Source organism: Echinops telfairi, unplaced genomic scaffold, assembly GCF_000313985.2.
Source record: "Echinops telfairi isolate 266 unplaced genomic scaffold, ASM31398v2 ScPeMD7_7468;HRSCAF=8506_0, whole genome shotgun sequence".
In the NCBI taxonomy this organism is placed as follows: Eukaryota; Metazoa; Chordata; class Mammalia; order Afrosoricida; family Tenrecidae; genus Echinops; species Echinops telfairi.
This window is the reverse complement of record NW_022111369.1, coordinates 37,975,448-37,983,852: the sequence shown is the minus strand read 5'-3', so window position 1 is coordinate 37,983,852 and position 8,405 is coordinate 37,975,448. Positions and strand designations below refer to the sequence as shown.

General features: G+C 42.3%; 1 protein-coding gene and 1 non-coding gene across 3 annotated transcripts in view; one reads left to right on the top strand and one right to left on the bottom strand.

The window, feature by feature from the left end:
* RASGEF1B (RasGEF domain family member 1B) overlaps window positions 1-8,405 on the bottom strand; it is a 757,783-nt gene that overhangs the window by 135,133 nt on the left and 614,245 nt on the right. The window lies entirely within an intron of this gene.
* Window positions 7,279-7,421, top strand: LOC115873414. The gene has a single exon (XR_004048411.1). It is a non-coding gene; the product is annotated as a small nucleolar RNA SNORA48 (small nucleolar RNA).

The following is an 8,405-nucleotide window of genomic DNA, read 5'->3' as shown; positions in this document are numbered from 1 at the left end:
GTTGAAAGGACTATATTAAGGAATTGCAAAATAATTTACTATTTTCTGACTTTAAATCCACAGATTAATTTTGCTTTTATTGTGTTCGGACACAAACAAATTCCATATAAATATGATCAAGTAAATTAGCACACGCTTGATGGATTGGAGGGTGAACGTGTAGGGAGGTGGGCATGTGTACAGACATGTAGCAGGATCTATGGTAGCATGTATGAGCGATGTGTGTCTCAGACAGGTGTACGGATAGATTAACAAGTAGTGGGTGGCTGAGTGGGTGACTACTGGCTTAATAGATATCGAATTCAGCTGAGTGATTCACCATGTGGTCCCATGATTATGTGCTCAGTGGCAGACAAAAAGCATAAATAATATTAATCCAAACAGTTGTTCTCTAGTAAAATTTTAGCCTGGTAAAAAGTCCAGCACAATTTTCAGTATGCTGGTAATGTGAATCCATTCTTCATTGCTCATTGAAAAAAGAACACAACAAACAAATACCTTTTTATTCTCAACCATTCGCTCATTCCTGAAATAGTGTAGGATTTAAAGTTGTCCTGCGCACAGCCTATAGGAAGACCAAGCCATTGAAGAAAGAAACCATAAATTAGGTACATGTAGAGGGGTGTTTGTCTCCATGACATTCACCATCCTCTAAGGAATAAGCAAGACTGGAAGAACATGAGGCTTGAATTATGTTCATGCTGAAAAAGACAGACACGCACGGACTGCCGGAAACACATACAAATATGTCTTGGAGGAAGCAGTCAGAATGCTCCCCAGAGGTGAAGAAGGCCAGACTTCACCTCAAGTGCTTCGGACATGGTGTCCAGAGGCACCAGTCCTTGGAGACGACCTTGTGCTTGCTATGAAGTAGAGGGCCCCAAAGGAAAAGAAGACCAAAAAAAAAGATGGCTGGCACTGCAACAATGGGCTCAAACGTAATGATTGCGGGGGTCGTTCACAACCTGCCTGACAGCATTTCCTTTTGTTGTGCATAGGCTTGCAGTTGAGTGAAAATAGAGTATTTAACATTATAGAACACTACTGCTTGTCCTCAAAACCATTAAACACCGAACTACCAACTAATAAACACATCCAAACCCTCAACAAACAAACAAGCAAACGAAAACTGGTGTACAAAGGTCACCTATACTGGTGAACAAAGGTTTTCAGAAACACACCCTTGTTATTCAAAGTACGGCATCATCTGAAATGTAGAATCTCAGGCTTCATTATAGACGACATGCACATTGGTGCGTGAGAAATGAACTATAAGTTCTTGGGAATTCAAAATGTATGTAATGGCCAATAAGTCGCTTAACCCAAAGGTTCCCCAAATTATTAGCTCATTGATCCCTTTAATCATGGGATACCTCTTCAACATTACATGAAGTTTATGGAACACACTTTGAGTTTGGGCTCATTGAACAATAAAGTTCTCCCAAATAAAGCAATTTATGTCTTTCTTAATATTTTATATCCATGACTTGTCTGTCATTTTTTTTTGTTTTGCACTGTGGTGTCTTGTATATTGCTGTGATGCTGGAAGTCACACCATCACACCACTGGTATTTCAAATACAAGCAGGGTCATCACGGTGGCAGGTTTTAGAGGTACTCCTAGACTAAGATTAGCTAGGAAAAGAACCTGGAAACAATTTATGAAAAAAAATTGTGACAGTGGAAACCATTAGAATAGAAGTAGAGCATTGTCTGATCCAATGCCAGAAGCCGAGTGCCTCCAGTTGGAAGGCACTCACATAAGTGTGCGAAAGCAAGGGTGTCACTTTGAGGCCTGGGTGCCTGACCCAAGCCGTGGAATTTTCGATCACCTCATATGCTTGTGAGAGTTAGACATTAAACAAGAGAGACCAAAGCAGAATCAATGCATTTGAATTACGGTGCTGGCAAGGAACATTGAAAGTACCACGGACTGCCAAAAGAACAAACAAATCTGTCTTGGAAGAAGTACAGGCTGAATGGCCCTGAGCCAGGCTGGTGAGGCTAGGTCTCATGTACTTTGAACATGCTATCAGAAGGGGCCAGTCCCTGGAGAAGGACATCATGCTGGGGAAGGCATGTAGAAGGGCAGGACAAAAGAGGAAGACCCTCGACAAGATGCACAGACAGTGCCTGCAACAAAGGGCTCCAACATAAGGACCATTGTGAGGAGGGTACAGGACCGGGGGGTACTTTGTTCTGTTGTACATAAGGTTGCTATGAGTTGGGACCAACTAGACAGCATCTAACAACAATTAATAAAACTATTAATAAAACTATTCGTTTTTAAGTCAATAAGGAGCCCCAGTGATTAAGTGGGGCGGCACTGGCCTGTGATGCCCAGGGTCGGCATTTTGCACTCCCATAAACAGTTACAGTCTCAAAAACCCACAGGGCATCACCATGAGCCAGCATTAACTCGATGGCAATGAGTTTGTCCATTTATAGGAACTCAACAAACATCTCATTTAATCTTCCCAACACACATACTTGATGCCTATTTTACACATGTTAGAAATTGAGGTTCAGTGGGGTGCAGTAATCCAGTCAAAGTTACTAAACTAGGAATTAATAAAGCTCAAATGTGAGCCTAAGTGTACCCTTCACCGATCATGGCAAACTCCATCGCCTCGGTCAAGACATGATGATCATTGTTAGCTTTGACTTAAGAGTTTCTCAGACAAGATGGCAACCATCCTTCTGCCCAAGACAAAGCCTTTCTATTGGTCAGTTTGTTAACACATTTGAAAAGACACCCTAAAGAGTGCTTCACCAGTGAAAATATACAGAACATATCATTTTGTAACTAATCCATTTAATTCATTGGAATAGATTAATGATATGAAACCTTATCAAATTCAATGTAGATGTGAATAATCCATCTGCATACCCTCAAACACTTATACTGACCCAATCTGCAGAGAATAACTGATGTAAATCCTATTCTTACAAATAAAAAAGAATAAACACCCAAATAAACATATTTCCAAAGCTTCAGAGTATTGCCAAAGCCAGCTTTCATTCTGTTCAAAACAGGAACCAAATATTGCTACCACCTGGAAGAAAGTAAGAAAGTGTTTATGATAAAATTGGAAATCAATAATAAAATTTGAGAAGCAGTTAAAATTATAACCACAGGGAAGTCAATAACAAAATTTGAGAAGTAGTTAACATTACAACCATATTCTTGGTAGCTGAAAATGTTGCATGTTGTATGGGGGAAATATGTAGGGAAAATGTACGTGCATATATATTTCTAGAAACAGAGTCAGAAGTTAAATCACAAAATGCGTGAAGTGGCATGGACTTGCCTTTTTGGAACTCAGCCTTCAATCGGCTTCACCTCAAATGGCAAACACACGCCCCGAGGTCGTAAGTCAGCTGAAAGAAATTCACTTTGAGACCAAAAGGTTTTGATCTGTCAAGCGGCTTTGAGGTGGCAAGTAAGCGAATTTCTTTTGGGCACAGAGAATCAGCTTTAGATCAGGACACTGGCTCTGAAAACCATTACAAGGAGAAAGCTTTCATTCTATTTCTCAGTCTTACTTTTCACCATGTTTCTAGCTCATGGCGAACAGAAATGAACAAAAATTGTTTCAGATTCTTCAACTAGCACGTTAGCACCTCGGACGAACACCAGTGGCTTTCTTACTTCAACTGATATTTCTTCAGAAGCATTTGAAGTGGTCAGCACTTCAGGTGACCTACTCAGCCTGCGGCCCTACTGTGGATAAGGTGCTCTGATGAACAAAATGCTCGCGCTGAGAGTAAAGTGAGAGTAGCCACCATTTTCCCTAGTCAGCTTGTGAAGACGGATGAGATCACATTAAAAATCCACAAGTTGATTTCCACTGGCATCACCCTCATGATGTGGTTCTTCACCACTTGTGTACAGCTGTCAAACATTTCAAGAAACGCCAAGCCAGTGTTTCCTAGGGAATCCTGACCAGAACAATGAAGGTTTGGCTGGTAGAATTCCTACCTTCTGCAAATGACACCCAGGTTCAGTTCCTAGCTAATGCACCGACCCAACTCGAGCTGTCCCCTTTCTGCGAATGGAGGCTTGCATGTTACTATAACGCTGCACACGTTTCACCAGAATGACAGGAAGCAGGAAGAAAGGCCTGATGTTCAGGCCTTTCTTACGGATCACAATTGTGCAGCCAGCCAATCATAAGGGTAACAGGAATAGGCAGGATTTTGTTCTGTTGCTCCTGGGTCAACCACCATGTGCTGGGCACCAACTCAATAGAAGCAAAGGACAACAATATGAATAGATTCCTGCCAGCCATGGCGGCTCCTCCATCAATGCTTCGCAAAGTTTCCCAGATTTCCTGCTGTTCTGCTGGACCAAGGGACATTTACCAACGTTCCTCAGCCTACTGCGTTGGCTCTCTGGGGTACCTGCTCACTCCTGGGCATCATCCCTTTGAAGCATACCTATTGGTTCCCTGGTCCTTCACAGTGTCAGGGCAGCAGCTGGGTGTTTGAGAGACAATGTTATAACCCAATTCACTGGCTCCAAATCAGTTTCCAAGACATAAAGGCATACTTGGAGGGATGCAACATTGATGCAATTAAGGTTCAATTGTAGGTTATAAATGAGCCAAAATTTTTAAATGGTCCAGGAGAGCACCCCCAAATTCACTCTGGCAGTTTTGCACCAGAGAACTCCATTTCAATCTAAAGCAAAAGCCCTGTCATCTCATCCTCACCCCAAATTCACACTAAAGCCATCTGGAGACTGGGGTGGGGAGGGGATGTAATGGAGAAATGAATTTTCAGGGAAAACACCACCCTGCCAACACCAGCATGGAAGGTCACAGGCCTATCTCATAAACCAGTTACTGGAAGACCAGAGAGGAAGCTCTTGTTTTGTCATGTGGAAACAAGAGATTAACAGCGTGAGAACCCACTGCATGCACACAGGTCCTAAACAGATGTATACATAGGAATTCAAAACATAGCAGCATCCTTCTCCACCCATGGACCCAACACCAACTCCTGTAGAGTTGATCCTGACTTACAGGGACCCTGGAGAACACACTAGCGCCGCTCCACAGGGTTTCCTGAGGCTAAAAGGTTTCTGGAAACAGAGTACTTATTTTGAACCCCTGATCTCTGGGCTGGCAGTCCAACACTGAACTCACCGTGCTGCCAGGAGTCCTTCCAGCCACTATTCATTAATCATGACCCAATGGCAGCCAGGTCACCCTTCTTTCTTTACGAGGAAGCAAGTACGAAGTAGGGGGAGAAGCTCAAAGCTTTCGATCAAAGTCATAACCCTGATGGGAAGTACAGCAGGACGGTCAAGTCCCTGTGAAAACACGCGGATGGACCATTAAGACTGCTCTCTTCAGCCTCTTTTGGAGAACATGATGAGTTGGTGTGGAGGAAGAGGCAGCGGCACAATGGTCGATTCTACATGGCATTATACTCTGCTTGTGGGGCTCTGTAGTTCTGTCATCTATGGTCCCAATTTGAGAGATTTATTTGAAGAGTTCTTCCCACCTGGGGGGCTTACAGTCTTTCGTCCCTCCAGGATTCCAATGGAGATAGAAGGGATGATGGAAGAGGCAGATCGGCTTGTGCAAGGACTGTCCTTTCTTATCAACGCAAGGGTACTATTGCGCTGACTGTGGTGGTGTATTTGTTGTGTCTTAGAGTTAATTCTCTTCCAGAATGTATTACAGTCCCCACACCCTTCCAAAATCTTATGTTCAAAGCACACCCATGCATTTTCAAACCGTTCGCATCTATGTCTGATCCCTGCAGTAAGTGTAGCTCTGGCTTTCGAACCAGGTATTGCTCCTCCTAACACAAAATAGCCTAATATCCCTGCACTCCCACCGTGGGCCTGGCATAGGCCCAAGTTGTCATTCTTCATGGATCAGCCATAATTGAACTTTGTAAGGAGGTGTATTCTTAGGAGATGGTTAATCTGTGCAAAACTAAACTTTGAAGAAAGACATACAGTCCACTTGAGAGAACATTGGTGAATCAGAGTTCTCTCTGTGTGTGCGCAGCCATGCACAGCCAACCACGGGCAGGGGATGGAGGTGTTCATGCCACCCCGATGCTCATCAGGTGCCAGCGGAGTTGTCAGACTCAAGTCAGGCCAAGAAGGAAGGGCTGTCAATCTCTGGCCAAGAATTAGCTACGAAAAAATGGTGGAGCACAGCCATCCAATCCACAACCAGTCATGTAGCTAGCACAGGACCAGACAGCATTTTGTTCTGTTATACACACGTTTACCACAAGTCAGGGCCAATTCAATGGGCGTTAACAGCAGCAAGCATAAAGTGTATCAAGAAAACAATAGAAAGGATGGCAACAATCCACTTAAACCGAAGAGCTCCTCGGTTCCTCTATTCCTCCATCATTCATTTAGTCCTTTTTGTAGGTGCCAAACGCAGGGTCTGGGGATGAAAAGATCAAATCACACTAGTCCTTGTACTTAGGGACTCACTCTAAACCCAGTTGTCACTGAATGCATTTTGACTCCTGGTGACCCCCATGCAGGGTTTCTGAGACCATCAATCCGTACAGGAGCAGACAGCCTCCTCTCTCTCTCTTTTTTGTTGTTGTTGTTTTGTTTGTTTTTCTCCACTCTCTCTTATAGAAAGCTTGGGTGGGTTTGAACCTCTGGCCTTGCCACCTTGCAGTTAGCAGCCCAATGTCCAACATACAGTGACAACAGAGCTACTTTAAAGACTCATGACCCAGGTAAAAGGCATGTAGATCAGCATAGAACACCTTCCATTAAATCCTTTTCAACAAAATTGAGTAGAACAAATTTTATAAAGTGAGACCTGAGAAACACGTTAGTAACCACCCTGGGAACATGCTCCGCAGTGCAGAGGGGCCACCGACGGACCTGGAATACCACCCTGAGGAAGTCTCGACAGTGGCCCAATTTGTGAGCACATCAACGGTGATAAGTACTTAGCCTCGATTTTATTTTCATGGACCACTGCTCCGGGACTCTCTGTTGTGTTATCCTATTTGTTTTATGTGCTTATCTTTTTGGTTTATTTATGGCATATTAATGGTAGCATCGGCCAGTCATGGCCTCTAGTTTATGAAAATAGATCTTGAATAAAGGAAACTCATTTACTGAGAAACGCCAGAACATCTCGGTCCTCTGGAAAAATCCAGTTGTGTGTTTACTGATAAAGGATTTCCTCCTTCCATAAAGGACCTGCCATGTGAAAGCATCATTCCGGCAAGTTTTCCAAAAAGGCAAACACAGTATCTTTCTTAAAAAAGAAGGGGTTAGAACCCCTGGCCATGGGCAAAGAGACACCTGATTGGTGGTAGTGCTCTTATATCAGTCAGGGGCAAAGCAGACTGGCAGCCTTTGTTCATCTTAGCTTGATGCCTGGATTGTGGCCAGAGCTGTTTCATGCCTAGGGCACATAAAATTGTAAAAAAAAAAGAAAAAAAGAAGGGGTTAATTTCAAGGTTTTTGCTTGCTAGTTTCTATTCAGTTATCGGTGATGACAAAAAGAGCTAAGAAATACGTACTTTCACGGAGGATTTGGGGGCTGGAAGCCCTTGCAGCTCATTTGATCTATGCTACCTTTCTGGACTCTTACGGCGAATCTCCATAACCATTTATCGAGGCAGCTCCTCAATATCAGCAAGTTGAGGAATTTGAGGGTATTGACCGATTCTACTGATGTTTCCTTCTTTTTGTAATCTTGTCTTCCCTTTTACTTATTCTAGCTTACTTTTTCAATGCAGTCTCTGGTTTTAAACTTTACCTGTTTATAACCCAGGCTTTTCAGTGATATATTTGAATATTACTCAATTCTTTGATAAACAACAGTTTCACTAACTCATTCTTTTTTTTAATTGATCTAAAATTCACATATCATACATACACTTCCATAGTTAAGTTGCTTTTAAAAGAGTTTTGTGTACATCATCCCAGTTAGCTCTATCTCTAAGTCATTCTTTTTTTAAAAATCATTTTATTGGGGGCTCTTACAGCTCTTATAAAAATCCATACATGTAGATTATGCAACATCCACATTTAGGAAAAACTATAACTACACCGTAATTGTCCAAGGAAGATCCTGAAGGTAGTTAATTAGATCAAAATGTACAGCTAAATGTATTGGTAAGCTGTTTAGATATATTTTAGAATAAATATTTATATGAGACCAAATAAAAATTTTAAATAATTAAAAAAAATACATACATACACCCATTGTGTCAAGCTCATTTGTACATATGTTGCCATCTTTTTCAAAACTTTTTTTTCTACATGAGCCCTTGGTATCAGCTCATTTCCCCCTCCCCCCCCATCATGAAACCTTGATAATTTATCATTGGTTTTTTCATGTCTTACATGGACCACGGTCTCCCTTCACCTACTTTTTCTGTTGTCTGTCCCCCTGG